This window comes from Thamnophis sirtalis, unplaced genomic scaffold (assembly GCF_051295495.1).
Source record: "Thamnophis sirtalis isolate CommonGarterSnake01/CBP01778 unplaced genomic scaffold, rThaSir2_p1.2 scaffold_1, whole genome shotgun sequence".
In the NCBI taxonomy this organism is placed as follows: Eukaryota; Metazoa; Chordata; class Lepidosauria; order Squamata; family Natricidae; genus Thamnophis; species Thamnophis sirtalis.
In genome coordinates this window covers 110,760,949-110,779,370 of record NW_028261381.1, presented here as the reverse complement: position 1 = coordinate 110,779,370, position 18,422 = coordinate 110,760,949, and the positions used below count along the sequence as shown (strand labels likewise).

At 36.5% G+C, this 18,422-nt stretch overlaps 1 protein-coding gene across 7 annotated transcripts in view; it reads left to right on the top strand.

Annotated features, from left to right (window-relative positions):
- DPF3 (double PHD fingers 3) overlaps positions 1–18,422 on the top strand; it is a 208,596-nt gene that overhangs the window by 181,594 nt on the left and 8,580 nt on the right. For 2 of the 7 annotated variants that reach the window (XR_015697541.1, XR_015697547.1), the window contains 2 exons: positions 6,202–7,329; positions 15,009–15,128. The exons of 3 other annotated variants lie outside the window; for them this stretch is intronic. The gene's annotated coding sequence lies outside the window, so the exon portion shown is untranslated. Of the gene's footprint in view, positions 1–6,201; positions 9,811–15,008; positions 15,129–18,422 lie in introns of those variants that run through there. 2 more of the 7 variants (XR_015697543.1, XR_015697542.1) reach the window with 2 other exon arrangements.

Genomic DNA, 18,422 nt, shown 5'->3' with positions numbered 1-18,422 from the left:
GTGTATGTGTTTTGATAGGCAAGTATAAGTAGAGATATCAGTAATTGTTCCATCTCGTATCACATAACAAATACATTTGAAAAGCTGGGGAATCTGAATACTATTGAATTCAGCATTCTGTATCTTGCTTTATTTTATTTATACATCTTATTTAATTTAAATTATTTATTTATATATTTAATATATATGTTATATTACACAGTGTCTCTGTGTCTTACATTAGTCAAACAGATACATGCTGAATGTCATAAATGGGACATTAATATAATAGCCCTCATATTTAAATAAGGTACTTTTGATTGAGCTATCAGAAATAGTAATTCATATTTGTTAATTTTATGAATACACAGTTCCTTTTAAACTCATCTAAATGATGTCATAACTTATTTGATAATGCAGAATTCTGTTTATTAGTCCTGAATTTCGTCACATTTAGTTTCAGTGGCTTAATTTAAATTCTATTATTAGTAGAAAAACTTCTTGCTCAATACATTTTCTATTCTTTTTTAACTTAAAAATATCTTAGCATTGTACTGTCTCCCCACAGAACTACATCTCCATATACAATTAATAATATAATAGAAATAAACCTAAATCTGCATCTCCTTATACCTAAGCCAATGTTTTTCTTTGTACTTTTTTCCTTTTTAATGAATGAAATAAATGGCCATTTTATAGTCAAAAGCTTTTTCTGTAAAGATTCTGTGAGACTTACCATATTTTTCAGAGTATAAGGCACACTGGAGTATAAGACGCACTAAGATTTTGAAGAGGCAAATTAAAAAAAATATTTTTTTGCATTCTGCAGACCTCCCCAAAATCACCCATTTTTCGCAAAAAAGGGCCCAGGTTTTCTTTTCTTTTCTTTTTTCTTCAAAAAAAGGGCATGAATAGTCTTAAGGTGGCTTGTAGAGTGCTCCTGCCCTGGGGGGGGGGGCAAAAACAGCTTGATTTTTTTGCAAAAACAGGCCCATTTTTTTGTCAAAAATAGGGCATGCATAGCCTTTAGGAGGCTTATAGAGTGCTCCTGGGGGTGGAGGGGGCAAAATTGAGCAAAAAAAAAATTGCCCGTTTTTCATTCATTTCTGCCCTCCCCAGCCCCCAGGAGCACTTTGAAAGCCTCCTAAAGGCTATGCACGGCCATTTTGGTGAAGGGGCGGGGTTTCAGGAGGCAAAAAAATGCTGTATTCAGTGTATAAGACGCACCCAGATTTTCAGCCTCTTTTTTGAGGGAAAAGGGTGCGTCCTATACTCCGAAAAATACAGGTAGCTGATATAAAACATACTCAGGATGCAAATAGAAGAAAATAAATTTATTTAGACCTATAATTATAAAAAGCAGATCTGCCCAAATGCACAAGATCTCAACAGCAAAGCAACTAATATGTTAGTCCAAAGAGAAGATAACATTCTTGTTTTCTGAATTTTTGTCAAATAGTCAAAACATTTTGCAAGAATTACTTGGCTACAGATAACAGTAGTTCCAGAAGAGGAGGCTAACAGCAACAGGAAACATAAATTGTTTTTTGGGGCACATAGTTTTCAATAATGAACTTCTATAATAAATTTAATTCCTTATTTCCTTGTTAATTAACCATATTTGTCTTTCCATGGGTAGGTAACCTAATTTTATTTAAAAGAAACAATGGGAATATATAATTATTATTCATCTTCAGAGCAAAACAAGGTCCTCTTGTCTCCTTTTGGATAGATTTTACCATCAGTTGAAAGTACTACTACTGGGAGTGAAGAAGTTGGAATTTAGGAGCTTGGTGTTAAGTATTGGAAATATGGGCTTGGCCTATCTAGGCACTACCCATTATTAGACATACTCTGTTTTTAGTGCCATTCCCCACAATTACAAAGAAAGCAAAATACAATGTTGCAGTAGCCTCTGAAATGATAGGCAATCCAGTAAATATTAAGTAAAAGCAATTGTTCTCCCACTGTCAGACTTTCAGAACAGTTGCCCAGGAGGATAGCAAAGTTGGTGATATAATAATTTGTCCTTTTCCCATATAATCTCTGTTTTAGGGCCAGTATAAGGAAATGAGTAGTTGTTTGAAAACAATGAGTTTTTCGAGGAACACCTTTTAATATACCACAAGCTCTAATAGCAGATAGATACTAATTTGAGCATCATGTTGCCTAATAAAGTTTACAAACTAGATTTGATAAAAACTAATATCTGAAATCATCTCATGTTACCTACTGTAATCCCAAAATATCTAAAAATAATGCTCTCTAGCTTCTATGCAGGATAAACACATAGTAGCATATTGATTTATTTCGTTCTTAATCTTCCGTCCCTCAGTAAATACCCGTAAGTATTGTTCACTGTTAGTAGTTCCTCAAATTTGATATTTTTTCAATTTATGGCTACCGTTTCAAAAATGGAGCAAATTATCCCTGATAATGCCTGAAGCAGATCAGATAGCTAATACGCAAAGCCTGTGCAAGGGACACCATCTGTGATAAATGCCTTCTGTGCCTGCTGTCAAATTATAATCTGGAAAATTATTTTTATTATTGTCGTGGTCGGAAACAAAAACAAAATTTGTTGTCCAAAATTTGAATTAGTCCCAAGTATAATTTGGTTTGTTTCTATAACATCCACAGTCTGGCTGTTCTATTATACAGTAAACTGTATGATAAACACCATTCTGTTCTGTGTCTAATGTTGTCATTGGTCATGAAAATACCAAAATCAGGTTTAAAATGAAAGCTCTCTTTTTAAATAAAGATTTACGTGAAGGAACGCAGGTTAACAAGTTTTAGAGAATTCTCTACAGCGCATTATGAATTGTACAGAAGGAAGGTAAAAATTCTATTTTTTTAACGTTAGAATTTCAATATCACTTCATTTCTTTAGATTTATAGCCCCCCAATTTTAGGCTTAAAACTTAAAACAGTTTGTATAATTAAACATTCCTGGACCTTTGCACAGTATGTTAATTTGTAATTGACATATACATTTCCCAAAAATATAGCTGTTCTTCAGTAGATTTTTCAAATTCTAATGATTGTACAGGTATATTTGAAAAGATTTTCTTATGGCCACAAGTAGCTTGGTGTATTTATGCCCAGTGAATTCAGTACTAGCTAGTACATATAGACCTATAATTGAAGTGGTAAAGCATAAACAAAAGATGCCTTTGCTTTTGATATATTCTTGACAGGTGCCATGCGCACTCTCACATATGCCCCAAGTCAAATTCTGGCTTTGGATTTTTCTCTTGCAGAACACTATTTCTATGTTGATTGATTTTTACATAAGCAACTCCTTCCCAGAAATTATAGCTAAGAAGAATTATCTTTATGTTCTTCTTGAATGCTGCACCAACTACTCCCCAGTTTTCATCATTATTTGCTTCAATCCTCCACTACCTCTTCCAAAAATATCTGCATAATTTGGGATATTTTTTCCTTTCATCTGTATGGATTATGGCCAGGGAAAAAAGGGGGCATATTTGTATGATAACCCTTCAGTTTGGTTGCAATCCTCTACATAAAATACAAAACAATTGTCAGCCTTCCCAATAGACCAGACCAGATGAGCTAATTTTATTTTACCATAGGGCTATATTAACAGAATCTTGCAAGATTTTATATTGTAGTGCATATCTCCTGCCATCTTTTTTACAGCCTGAGAAGTTAGGGAGACTCCTTTCTCAGTTCTTTCTCTGTCCCTTATGCAGCTCTGGGCTTCCCCAAGCAGCATTTGGTACCCGCTCCCAAGGTTATTCCCATATGCAACAATGAAATTCATCTTCACTAAATTATTATGGTATATTCATTATGTTAAGCAAGGGACTCTTCTTTTCAATCAATATCTATGGCCTTCAAAGAGCTGGCCCTTAATTTTAAAGCTGCCACATACTGACAGATCTGAATAATATGATCTGATTGCAGAACACCATTTTGTCTTAATCAGACTCTGGATGATATGAACACTTGGAGGATCTTTTCCCAAGATAATAGTATGATGGTACTGGCCTTAATAAAAGGAAGTATGTACTTAATAGAAAAAGAAAAATATTAATCAAACCGAAGAGCTGAATATCTCATAGGATAGGAGCAGAATACACCGTTAACAGTGCTTATATATAAGAATATACAAAAACTCAGTGATTAGTGAATGGTCTCATTGTCTATATATAGTCAACACAGAATCACAACAGACCGTTAAGAACTGAACATGTTTAAATGGCATAAAAAGCTGGCTGCCAGAGAGTGGAGTAAGAATGGAATGGTTAGATAATGGAATCAAATGTAGCTATATTATATATTTTATTGACAGGCACTACTGATTCATCACTTAATCACAGATTTCTTATCACCATGCATCTTTAAAAAAATTAAATCAGAAACCGAGTAATAAACTGCACAAACCAAATGCACTCCTAATAAGCAACTTTGTATGCGGAGGTGGCGCAGTGGTTAAAGTGCAGGCTACTTCTGCTGACTGCTGGCTGCCTGCAATTTGGCAGATTGAATCTCACCAGGCTCAAGGTTGACTCAGCCTTCCATCCTTCTGAGGTGGGTAAAATGAGAACCCAGATTGTTGGGGGCAATATGCTGACTCTGTAAACCGCTTAGAGAGGGCTGTAAAGCACTGTGAAGCGGTATATAAGTCTAAGTACTACTTTTGCTACTATAGGTTGTTTGGCCTGATTTTTAGCAGAAATGTGAGTTAATTTGTAAAACTTCTGAATTTGATTCAGGCATAGTATTGAACATTTGTGTAATAAATCCTTCACAAAATTTATCAAGCCCTAAAGATTTTGGTGATTATAGTGGTGGACGTTTGAAAGAGTTATCACTGTCGCTATTTTTAGCAGCTCAGAAGCTGAAGGATTGGTATGTCAACTTAATCCCGTAGCAGATAGTTTAGGTGAAGAATAAACGGAAACTTTTTCATTTAGTTCCAGCATTAAAAGCAGGCAGCTATCATTCCCTTATATGGTCTACTATTCTTAGACTTGTCACATAATTCTACTTAGCTTTCAACTACTGTATCATGAATTTACAGTGTCAGCTCTTGTTGTAGTGAAGTGTATGGTCCTGGATTTCATCCATACTTCTAGAAGGGTGATGAGATGTTATATATAGTAGAGAGAACTTATATCTTTTTAAAAGTTTGGCAGAAGCCAGCATTCCAGCAGACTTTCTTCACCCTGAGTGTTATGGTGACACATGTACTAGCTAAATTCATGTATCTGTACAACTAGTTTAGAGTAATAGGGGCACATTAAATAACACACTGGGGAGGGATTCTGCAACTGAGGGCTGGACCAATGCGTAGATGATATTGCCATGATTGTGCTCTTATTAATGTAGGCTCAATGTATTTGCACTGAAAATCTAAAATGACATGGCCCCTGACTATTATTGCTTTGCAAGCAGGGCTGGGCTTCAAAAATTTCAGCAATGGGTTCTCTCCTCGGTTAATGGGTGGGCATGGCCATGGTAGGGGTCAGCCTCCTGCACCTCCTGCCTTCCCCAGGCTCTGGAGGCTTTCCTTGAGCCTATGGGAGGGCAAAAACTACCTCCCTTGGGCACTGGTGGCCTTCCAGGAAGCTCGTTTTCCCCCCTCACTGAGCCTCCGCACAGGCCCTGCACTTACCTCGCATCCAAAACAGGTTGGGTGGAGACTCATGGGAGGGGCATAGTGGGGGGGCATGGTGTAGTGGGCAGGGCCAGCCAGGGGTAGGATTTGGAGGTTCTCCGAACCGGCCATAACGTTAACTACAGGTTCTCCTGAACCTGAATGAACCCGAAGCAGCCCACCCCTGTACGTTTGAAGTAAATGCAGTTACTAAATCATAGGTTTTTAATCATATAACATAAATGGAGCCACTTGTCTGGAAGAATAGTGATCAAAAGTTAAAAGCATAGGGAAAAGATGGTTGAGCGTTTTTAAAAAAATAGTTTTCCTCTGGAAGCTAGCTCCTACTCAGTAATGACAGGTTTATATTCTGAATATACTTTGTCTCGATTATTCCAGAGCTGGGAAGTGATGCAGTGGCACAAAGCATGTTTCCAAAGCAAGACTTAGTGTGTTTTTGGTTCATCCAAACTTGAAGATGGGATTTCTTGTTATACCAGATATTGCTTTTTTTTTAAAAAAAAAAGAAAGTCTGTTTGCTGTTTGAAATATCTTTGAGTTTTTCTCTTTCTTTCTTTGCTTTTCTTCTACAGATAACACCCCTGTGCTTACTTGGAATCTGAATCCTTCATTTGAATCTATGGAAGAAACCAACCAACTAAGAGTGTTCAAAATGCTCTGATCTTTCTCACATTGCCTGATCCTGTCTCACCTGTGTCTTGTTCCCACACGGGAGTTTGGACTGTGGAATGCCTGCTGGCACTTGCTCAGAGAAGTTTTGGGGGTTCCCTAAGCTTGTGCAATACAAAAAAAAACTTACATTTTTTTTTAAAAAAAGAAAAATATCTTTAAAGTGTTGTGCGAGTTTGTGTGTGTATGCGTGTGTATGCGTGTATATCCAAGTCCAGGTCAAACTGGAACTGTTCAGCAGCAGAAATGACTGAAAACAACAAACTAATGGGGAAAAAACTTGACATAAACTAGAACAAGTTATTTTATTTATTTCAATATTTAAGAGAGAAAAGTAGTGCTGGCATTGCACAGTATTTTTGTTTAAAATGGATTTTACTTCAGCATTGAAAGGCTTTTTTTGTGAAGGTGGGGCTTTTGCAAAGTGCTCAATGCAAGATAAAGGCTGTTTAGTTGCAGGATAATTTTTTAAAGTTATGAAAATAAAGATAAACTTTGCTCTCTCTTATACTTTAAATATGCCATTCATAGACCATGCTGGGGTTTTCATTTTTCAAAGTGGATGTGGTAAGTTTAAATTATTCTGGATTATTTTTTGAATGTCTGCTAATGTTTTCTACTTAGCTATACTAAATTAGACAAAAACCCTAGTCTAAACAAAATATTTTGAAAAGCAAATGCTGACTTCTGGGCAGGTGTTTAAATCATAGAATAAAAAAAACGTAGACATTAGCAATTATGCTACTGAAGCTAGATGTTTTTAAGGAAAAGAAATGCTGTTTTCTGTAACATTTTCACCTTATGCTAACAGCTTCTTGTGAAATAAATCAACAAAATGTGAACAACTCAACATTTAATTACTGGAATAGTATATTTGGAGAAAAGCCTATACCTCTAATAGTATTATATGAAGCATTTGAAAGAACATTTGGGGACATTTAGAATATTAATTTTCTTTTTCTAGAAATTATAAAATTGGATGCAGTCACAGACCATAGCTGTTCTCTACTAAAGGTTTTTTTAGAACCAAGGTATGATCCATGGACAATTGGTGCTTATAAAGTATGTGTCAGAAATTCTGCAGGAGACTTCCTATTAAAAAGTAACACGAGAATAGGATTATTCTAATCATTTTGCTTGGAGGTGCATGTAAATAATGTAGCAATAAATGATCCTGGAAGGAATTATCTGGATAAAGTTTCCCTCTAAATTAATTATGCCAGATGATGTAAAATAATCCATTGTGTGCGTGGACCAGCAATACCTTGGAACTGGATGGTGCAAAGGAATTGTATGCGTGCTTGCCTGGAAGCAGATTTTGCAGAGTTTTAGTGTGACTTATTCCTTAATAAGTGTGCATAGAAGTGTTTAATCTGGTGTGTAGTTAAATACAGTAATCCTTGGATAAAATCTGTTTGCCATAAAATACAGGTAAAAAAAAACATGATATGCATTTCTAAAACCTCAGTCATCACTTTATGCATGCACAACTCCTTTTTATATATGCATCAAATCCTATTAGCCAATAACAGACATTCAGGTATAATAGACCCTCATTCCTCACATTAGACTATTAAATTAAAAACTTAATGTCATATATTCTTTTAGGGTGTAAATGTGACATCTATTCTCTGAATTTCTGGGAGCAATCCCTAGTTCACTGCTGCACACTCACTGTATAATTCTTTTAAGACTTTTTCAAGAGTCCAAGAATGTGAATCCATAGTTAAGTAAATTAAAGTTGCATGGCAGTGGTGCTATAAATTTTGCATATCCTGTTGTCTCTCAGGGATGCTGGATATTAGGGCAATGCAGAAACTAGCCCAGAAGAAGCACTATATACATTCTAGTCATGGAATACAATATGAGAAGTTAATGTCCCAGGATATTGCACACTAAAAATAATGAAATTCCTGTTAGGATTAATAGGAGAGGAAAAAGATTCCTTAAAATTACATCAATTACAACCCATAAATTACAATTTATTCTGCCATTTTATATAAATGTTCCATTAGGTTAAAAAAAATGTACATCCATATTGAAGAGCTTTTGTGTTGGCGTACAATTGACTTCCAAGGCATATCCTGTACACTTTTTCTGTAAATATTTATTTGTCCACCTTTTTTAAAAAGAAAAATTTGTGAAATTGCAATTGCTGTATATAATTTTTGAAGGTCCTCATTGTTTACAATGCTGTCCTCCAGTCTGCAAATAAAACTTCCTTCTCTAATTATTTTTGGTTTTTTTTCCAATTGATAAATTATTACTTACTTGGTTGCTTAAATGCTTTTTATGAAAGTATTTTTTAAAATTTCCCTATTGCTTTCACTTTGTAGCAAAAAAGAACAGGACATATAAAAACAGCTGATTGAAAGCAGACTTTTGCTCATGTTACCCATTCCTTTGGTCTTTGAGCAGCAAATCGATCTTATTGGTCTAAATAATCTATTTCAATAAGGAACAATACAATACAATAGCAGAGTTGGAAGGGACCTTGAAGGTCTTCTAGTCCAACCCCCTGCCTAGGCAGGAAACCCTATACCGTTTCAGACAAATGGCTATCCAACATCTTCTTAAAGACTTCCAGTGTTGGAGCATTCACAACTTCTGGAGGAAAGCTGTTCCACTGATTAATTGTTCTAACTGTCAGGAATTTTCTCCTCAGTTCTAAGTTGCCTCTCTCCTTGGACACAGTGGCTCAGAGGCTAAGACACTAAGCTTATCGATTGAAAGGTCGGCAATTTGGCAGTTCAAATCCCTAGCACTACGTAATGGAATGAGCTCCTGTTACTTGTCCCAGCTTCTGCCAATCTAGCAGTTCGAAAGCATGTAAAATGCAAGTAGAAAAAATAGTAACTACCTTTGGTGGGAAGGTAACAGTGTTCTGTGTGCCTTTGGTGTTTAATCATGCTGGCCACATGACCATGGAGATGTCTTCAGACACCATTGGCTCTTCGGCTTTGAAATGGAGATGAGCACCATCCCCTAGAGTGGGGAACAACTAGCACATATGTGCGAGGGGAACCTTTACTTTTTAATCTCTTTCAACTTGATTCCACTGCCTAATCTATCATCCATCTTCTCTGGGAATTATACTTATCATTGGCTGGGTCTGATTGAGTTGGAGTCCAACATCAACAGGAGAATAAGAAGTTTCACATCCCTGGCCTTGCATAACCCAAAGCATTTCCCAATTCTGCTACTTCCAGTTCTAGGAAGGTCATGTTATCTGAATTTTTGAAAGTTGCAATCCTAATATTATCGAACCCAACTTTCAGGGAGACTGAAATTGTTTCTACAAAGTATAGGATGTATAAAAGAAGACTTAAGGACTTTTTAAATTGGCTTTTTTATGTTGAAGAAAAATAGCTGTCTGGAACCCTGACCTGGATTAAACCCTGATATAATTCAGAAGACACAATGATCTTCTATGGAAAAACTACAGCTGCTAAAGAGTCATTTGGTCAAATGGAAATTAGCCATAGAAGCAAAAATGAGTTATCTCAGACTCACATTGGATAGCACTGAATTTTAGAAGAAAACTAAAAGTAGATTTTGTAAACTTGTTTTTTAAATGTAGTTTACATAATGTGTAGCTTAAGTCTTATTTATTTAACTATAAAATTTATATAGTTTTGACACTATACAGGATAATTACAATAGCTTGTGGACCCAGAGAAATATAAAATTTGGAGCACATTACATTGGGGAAATCTGCAGAAAAGATAATGTGTGCATGCCAATTCAATAGTGTTTTGATACTGGAGGTGTTTGGATCAAGACTTTAAGTAGCATGGTTACAAATATGTCTATAATAAGTTAGGCAAACTTAGTCTACACAAGCTAGAAATTAACTTCTGGTGCATGCCTTCTAAAGGAAATATGATCACAGGACCAGAGATATTAATTCACTGCTATACTACATATTTATTTATATATATTATATAAAGGGAATATATAGTATATTTCTGTTCCTCAAGAATAGGGGTGTCAAATTAGTGGCCTGTGGGCTGGATGCGTCACACGCAGACCATGCTCACCCCAGCTCTGTGAAGGGGAAAAATGTCAAGAAACATCACGTGACACTGCAAGTTTGCTCAAGAGGATAATGCTTTCTGTTGAATGCTGAAACCAAACAAACCACAATTAGAGCCCTAGTGGCATAGTGGTTAGAAGTCAGTACTGCATGCTAACTCTGCCTACAGCCATGAGTTGACTCAGCCTTCCATCTTTCCGAGGTTGGTAAAATGAGGATCTGGTTTATTGGGGACAATATGCTGACATTTGCTCAGACTGTGCTGTAAAGCATTATGAAACAGTATATAAGTCTTGGCCAGCTCTATAGCCGGAGCCAACAATAAATGCTGTTCCTATTAATGCACCATAGCCTGTTCTGTCAGACTAGTCATTATGGTTTGTAAACCCTACTTTATGGCAGTTTTTCCTAATTTGGATGCTTTCCAAATTAGATATTTGAATTCCAATTCTGAGAATTATTCTGCTAGTGTTCATGTTGCTGAAATTTGTGGAAATTTGGGTCTACATATTTATAGGTTTATGGCTTAGCATTGTAACTGAACAATGATGTAGCTTATTCAGCCAACCATGCTTAAGTCTGACTGAACCGATTGAATCAGGATGCAACACTACATTCCATGCTGTGTTATACAAAGCCTGCATTAGATTTCTCAGACTGTAATTTCTCGATTCTGAAAGCTATTCACATATTTTACCTCAAATATACCAGTATAATCTGTTTCAGAAAGATTGGAGAGGATGTATTATATGCAACATCATAAAGCTTTTTCAAAAGAGGAATCATTAAGTGTTTGGATAATCTTTCAGTTTCAAAAAGTTACTGGGGTAGGTAGGTACAGGTGAGATTGTCATCACAAAGCAGTGTTTCTCAACCTCAAGAACTTTTAAGAGCTGTGCTCTTCAATTCCCAGAATTCTGAGAGTCAAAGTCCATACATCCGAAAATTGCTGAGGTTGATAAACATTGTCATAAAAGATACGTACATTTGAAACTTTTTCCATTTCCCAGTAAGAGATGACACAGAGGCATAGATTCATTTATTTTAAGTATGAATTTACACTGTTTTATATCCTAAGCAGTTTCACAAGTCATGCAATCACAATACTATTTGTGTTAAGAGAAAGAAGGTCAAAAGGGCATTATATTAGCACTTTAAAGGTACCTGTGTGTTTATGGAAAATGTTAAGGTGTTTTTTTTTTATCCAGTCAGACATTCTGCATTTTTGCATCTATATCCTTGTCTCTTTTTCTTTTTTTTTGCTTGGTTGCACATTTTCAAAAGGTTAGTGAGCTTGTCAATTAACGGAATGCTTTGTGGCACGTGAACCTGTCTGGGTGGGAAGCCTGTGGCAAACCAATCATAAATTTCTGAGCCCTGAAGAAATTTTCTTCTAGGACAAACTTGGTTGAAGATGTCATGAAGACAAAAATGGGTGAAAATACAGTATCTGTGTTATAGCCAGTTATTCTGCCTAGTCATTCGATTTTCAATTTCAAATGCATTCTATTAATTTTTTTCATTTGAGAAGTAAACATTGAAATGGCCCTATGTAGAGGTATAATATCTAATGAAAGCTTTTACCATAAATAGGTAAAATCTTTGCATTTTCCATTGCTATTATCAAATTGAAGATATTATGTTTTTTAGGAGCACTTCACACTATTACTTTAGATTCCAGCTGTTCAGATAAATATCCCTACCCTTAATTTCCCTGTATTGCAAATTGGTAGAATATGCAAAGACAGATTTCCTTTCTGTTAGCTACTTTTGGCAATGGGTCTTTATAATCCATAGTGTTTGTTTATGAGACATAATGGTGTGCTTCTCTGGAGGTTGCAGTGACCTACTTTGTTCCCATATGGTGCCAGGCTGATGCATGAATACAATTCTTTCTCAGAAGATTTCATGAACAAAGAGCAAGTAGTTTGCCTAGCAGCTAGTAGTTTAAGGGCCAACAAGGTGAAGCACAGAATTAGCTATTTATCCTAACGAGGAGACTGTAAGTAGCCCCCTGGTAGTTTTCAGGTTAAGACTTTTGTCTATAATACTGCCTCGATCTAAGTGGGGGAGGGATCAAAGATGATCCTTTTTAATGGAAAGCTCAGAGCCTCTCATTTACATTGATAAAGGTGCTTCCTTGTCAGGAGCTCAAATGTTGGTTGATGGAGGAAGGGATGCCTCAGTCCTTAAGCTGACTAGGCAATGAATCTGTGTGCTGCCTGATGATACATCCTAGGTCAGTGGTTCCCAAACTTGGCAACTTTAAGACTTGTGGACTTCAACTCCCATAATTTTCCAGCCAGCTCTGCTCTATGGCAAAAGAGAATTCTGGGAGTTGAAGTCCACAAGTCTTAAAGTTGCCAAGTTTGGGAACCACTGTCCTAGGTTATGGAAGTTTTTATCAGGACATGGTATGCAAGGTTTTTTTTTTAATTATTTGTACATTCACCTTTTTTCTTCTTCATTCATTTGTTTACCTCTGTTGTCCTGGTACCTGGCAGAAACACACCCCCCCCATTTTTTTACTCTGGGAATTTTCCTGAACTGCCCACCCAATGCACCTCAGATAGACAAACAGTGCATAACTAGTTTGCTGCTTCACTATTCTGCCACGTACACCTTGTTTTACAGAAAGAATCCTCCTTTGAACATAGTTCTTTCATTTGGTGTCCTTAGCGTTACTTAAGATTTAAATATATATACACCTTTCAGCTGCAAGGATTGTGTAGGGTTGGTTGTGATCTCTAAAACACATTTTGGAGTATATGGGAGTGAAAACATTGTGCCTGTCTACAATTCAAAGCAGCTGTCTCTAGTCTATACCCTGGATCAATGTTTTAAAGCAGTATTTCTCAACCTCGGTAACTTTGAGGTGTCTGGACACAAGCTCCCAGAATTCCTTATCCAGCATGCTGGTTGGGGAATTCTGAGAACTGAAGTCCACATGTCTTAAAGATGCTGAGGTTGAGGAACTGTTTTAAAACAAAAGCAGACTTGGCATATTCTTGGCTTGTTCACACCCCTCTAACGTCTGAAGTCTATCCTGGAGATCAAATCCAAACATTGCACAGCATTAACATTTATTAGCCACAAAATATTCAGGGTGTCATTAGGAAAGAAAAGAAAAAGGGAGGTGGGGATGAGTGGAATGAAATAATCTAGAGAAGAGTACAGCCAACTCTCTGAAATTGAGAACAAGAGCTCTTCACCTAGAAGGGTCCTCTACAAACTAGTGTTATATAAACCATGTACTAGTACCATGTACTAGTATTATATGAACCATGTACCAAAATGTTACAATTTGTCATAAAAATATTTCACTGCCAGAAAAGATTGTGATGGGGGTAAGGACTAGGTATTTCTCCCTCAGAAAGAAAATGTTTCCATGCAACCCTGAGAAAATGATCATAACCGTAAATGCATCACATACTATTGCAGCTTGTGCAAGACTTTTTTTTAAAAAAAGAAATCCTTCTGAGCCACGAGGTGACTGACCAATCCCAACCATTTCCAGCCCCCCACCCCACCCCAAGCTTTTATTTTATGGAGTATGTAATTCAGAACTTGACCTAGATTCAGTTCTACGTGCACTATTGGAACTAATGATAGCATGCATATCAGATTTGGAATTGGAACTGCTTATGTGGCATCCTTTTCACAAAGAATGACCCAGAATTAGCTCACTGAATGGGGATACAAATCTGAGACCCCTATTGAAACCTTTAAGCTTTCTGCCATAGGGTTGTGTGGGTGAAGAAAGGTGTTTTCTAAATTGCTGATCCTGAAGAATCTTTTGAGCAGGGCCTACTGGTGTGGTGAGCTAAGAGACAGCTCTCAAAGCGAGCTGTTCTATCTTTGCTCCAGTGTACATCTCTGGTGAGATGTGCTCTGCCTTTCCACACTACATTTTTTTGTCCCTGGATCTTTCCTTTATGGCCATTAACAAGCTCCCAGAGCTTGGCTGATTTGAAAACTAAGCGGGATCAGCATCAAAAAGTATGTGAATAGGAAACCTAGGCTAGACTAGGAAGACTAAGCAAAATGTCCTGGAAGAAGACAAGTACAAATGACTTCCATGCTTTTGTCAAGATGAGCCTATGGATGTGTCTGCAGTCACCAGAAGTTCAGCTTGACGTGAAGGTGGCTTGACTTTGCTGGACTAGAAATGAAACATATCTGTAATGCCAGGAAATTCAGCAGAATGGCCATTCATTCCTCCATTTTAAGATATTGTTTAGCATTTTTAGATCTGTAAATTGTTTTTAATTATTCAGGCCAATCCACAATTCTCAAAGACAAACTAGAGTTAAAACTTGAAATAGAGACTAATGCCATCTAACAGTACTTTGTCCTCTAAAAACCTCTAGAAAAACAATTAGTTTTTGTAGGATCCCTTCAGATACCAAATGACATGCCCTCTTGATATTCGATCAGATTATATTGATGTTCAGAGTAGCGAAGAAGGTAGAACTGTGGCAATATTGAAGAAAAATTGTAATGAAGTAGGGTGAAGTCTGTAGTGAGGTAAGTATTTGATTTCTAAGTTTTGTGGTAGAATTGTACATAACTAGATACATATGAAACAACTTACTTTCTTATTTAATATAAATGGATTAGCTTAAACTTAGATGCTAACAAGCCTTTGAAAAGTCTGTTCTTTTTTTCCTTCAGATATGTAATATCCTTTCCCCTCTTCATAGTGAGCCAGCAGATGGGATTTAAATGCTACACCATGGGATAGGTATTTTACAAAGACTGGTTGTGAGCAGTCCTCACAGGATCAAGCTGGTGGTGAGTGCTGGCAGGAACAGGTCCAAAACTGTCTATTGATCTTCCTAATATAACCAGGAGCTTCTAGTATTGCAATAGCTCTGCTTTTTCTCTGCTACTGTGATAATGATGAGGATTCATCTTCTTGTAAAGTAATCAATAGCTACAGTGCTGAGTTCCTGGCTGCTATTGTAGGCCTCTTAGAAGTAGCATTTTGCACATAGAATGCTCAAATCAGCAGGAATTGGGCTTAAGGAAAGAGCTTTGCTCAATTCTTCTTTCTGCTCTACCTGAAAATCTTTGGGAGACATTCTGGACTTGGAATTGTTTGAGCAGAGCTTCAGTACAAAGGATGGGGTTGATGGAAATGACCTCCCTCTTTCTGCAATGGAGATTCTCCATTGGCATAAGGAGCATCTTCTAATTGTAGGTGACAATTGAATAACCAAGGTAATGTCTTCTGTTCATTTATGGTGGATTATATCAATAATGCAACATGATAGTCCCATATAATTTCCATAATCCTCCCTAAAGTCTAATCTTTCAGACGCAGCAATAGTATCAGATGAACCTGCAATTTTTTAAAGGAAAACTGAAAAGAAAGAAAGAAAGAAAGAAGGAAGGAAGGAAGGAAGGAAAGAAAGAACAAAAGAAAGAAAGAGAAAGAAAGAAAGAAAGAAAGAAAGAAAGAAAGAGAAAACAGTGAGCTTCTCATGAACATATAACTCAGTTATATTAAAAAAAATGTTTTTGAGATGGTACATCTAGTGATCTGTGAACTGGTTAATGCCAGTCACTTATTGAATAAGAATGTAATTTTTAGCCCGATTTTTTAAAAATAAAATAGTAAGCTTCATATATCAATGGAAACTATCATATCTAAACCCATTGCTTGAAAAATTCTTAAGGAGAATTGCTGTTTTGTAAATCATAATCCTAAAAACAAGAGCTGGACTATCAAGGGTCAAAAAATTAAATTCATGTAACTGGTCAGTCTAAGGCAGGGGTGTCAAACTTGTGTCATCATGGCATCATCACATGGTGTATCACGACTTTCCCCCTTCACTAAACCGGGTGTGGGTGTGGCCAGTGTGTGACGCATCCAGCCCACAGGCTGCAAGTTTGATAGACCTGGTCTAAGGCATCAGTATAGCAAGAGTAAGCAGAAGTCAAAACTATTCTGAATTTATTAGGAATGTATGGACATTTATTAGGATAATGACATTCATACAAAACAGTAAAATAATTCCACAAATGCCTCTGAATAGCATAATATATTCAATAGCTTTCCCACCCAAAATGCTTGTTCTTTCCATAGGTAAGAACAAACATTCCATAGGTAAGAACAATCTTTTATTGTTAAAGTTAAAAGATACACTAGTGATAAAGTAGCACACTACGTCCTTACTGCTTTCCAAAATAGGTATAGGTAGAAACATGTTCCTGATGCCACCTTAACTATAAGGAAATTACTATTTCCATTTTTAGTTAGTTAGAGGAGAATTGATACCCTGGATCTATCTACTGTATACCACTGTTGTTATATTGGCTGGGAATTATAGGAGTTGATAAGAACTGCAGAGTGGAATTCTTGTTCTTATGTTGCCTTATTGTTATAGGATATTTGCAACTGGAAATGGAAATAGGGAGCATATGGCAAAAGAGAATAATATTTTGGTGGCAAGTGGTTCTAGGCATTGCCTTTTATCCAATCCTGGCTAGTAACAGGGTTTATATGTGCTTTATACTGAAAACACACTTTAAAAGGACTGTGTCTATATTCACTAATAAACTATGTTTATAGCGTTGTGAATGCTATCTGATCAGTTTAGATTTCCTTGTACTGTGGAAATTGGGTTAATTGATTAAATCAAAGTTAAATTAAACATAGCTAAGTGTGTTAGCTATTTACAGCTGAGAGAAACTATTGACTTTTCACATAAAGGCAGCTTTAAAGCAAAGGGGATTTCTTTTCCCCAAGAAACAAATTTGTAGATAATCTTGGTGGTCTAAGAGATTATGATTGGCCCAAAGTCACTCAGAGAGTTTCTGGGGTTACAAAATGTCAGTCAGTTGAGATTTAGCAAATCAGGAAACAGACTCCCAAGATGACTAAAGCTATTATCTCAGAATAATTTCTCCACGATCATCTCTGTGGCTTCCAACACCAGACAACTAGAGCCTCATTATTCCCAAACACTAAATCACTTCACCATGTTCCAATTTGGTTCAGATTTGTGTTTCATTTCTTAGATTAGAAAGGTTAGTAGCTGGTTGCTAGCCAGGTAACTGGACTCTGAGCAGAGAATTATAGCCCAGAAAGGGTTTCTTTGAATTACCAAATATCCTTTTGCAGCTAAAGTTCAAAACTGTATAATTTTTAGTCATGTCACTTTAATTACATCAATCCACATTCCATGATCTCATAATCCCTAACATGACATATTTATTAGATTACTATCTCATCTTTCTGCCAGGAGCAGAAGGATGGTATTGTTAGTTTTCTCCTTTCCCATTTATTTCTACAACCACCACCTTCTGAAGTAGGTTGGGCTCAGAAAGAGCAAAGAAATGTTTCTCCAGTCTTATTCTAGCACTTTAATCATTAATTGGCTCATAATATGTAATCAGGAAAAAATACATTGCCAAGCTCACATGATCACTGTCACTCTTCACTGCATATTGTTTTAAGAATTTGTTTGAATTCTTGAAGCTCCTTCTTTCTCCCACTCCTTAGACTGTTCTAAATATTAAATACCAGGTGTAGATTTTTAGCGCAGTGTGTTGTCTATTTTTGACTGGCAAAAATGCAGTGCTCCATCAGGGGAACTTCCTACAATTCATTGCATGTTTACTTGTGGTACTCTGGGATCTTCCTTGCTTTTGCGAAAAAAATCTATATGATGCTTATACTGCATAAAATTCATTACAAAAGGAAAATGCGGAAGGCAGTATGGTGTGGCAAGAGCTACAAGATAATAGGGCATGAAATGTAGAAATACTGGCCATTATTGGATATCCCTGTGTAATTTTCTGATAGGGGTATGAGTCAAGGTATGGGTGAAAAAAGTGTTCAACAAAACTTATCAATTGTATGGGAAACAATTTTGACTAACAGCAGTTTGGGGGAATTGGCTATTTGGAGCAGGACTACTGTATGGAGAGGCATGTCCTCTAGGCTGAGGCTACTGCTCAGATGCCTGTTTTCCCTTTTGCAATTGTTTTTAGAAGAAAAACAAATAGCAGAAAATATAAACTGTGGATTTTTCTACTTAAGGTTATTTCTGGCCTGAAGATCTGCTTTTCTAAAATTCC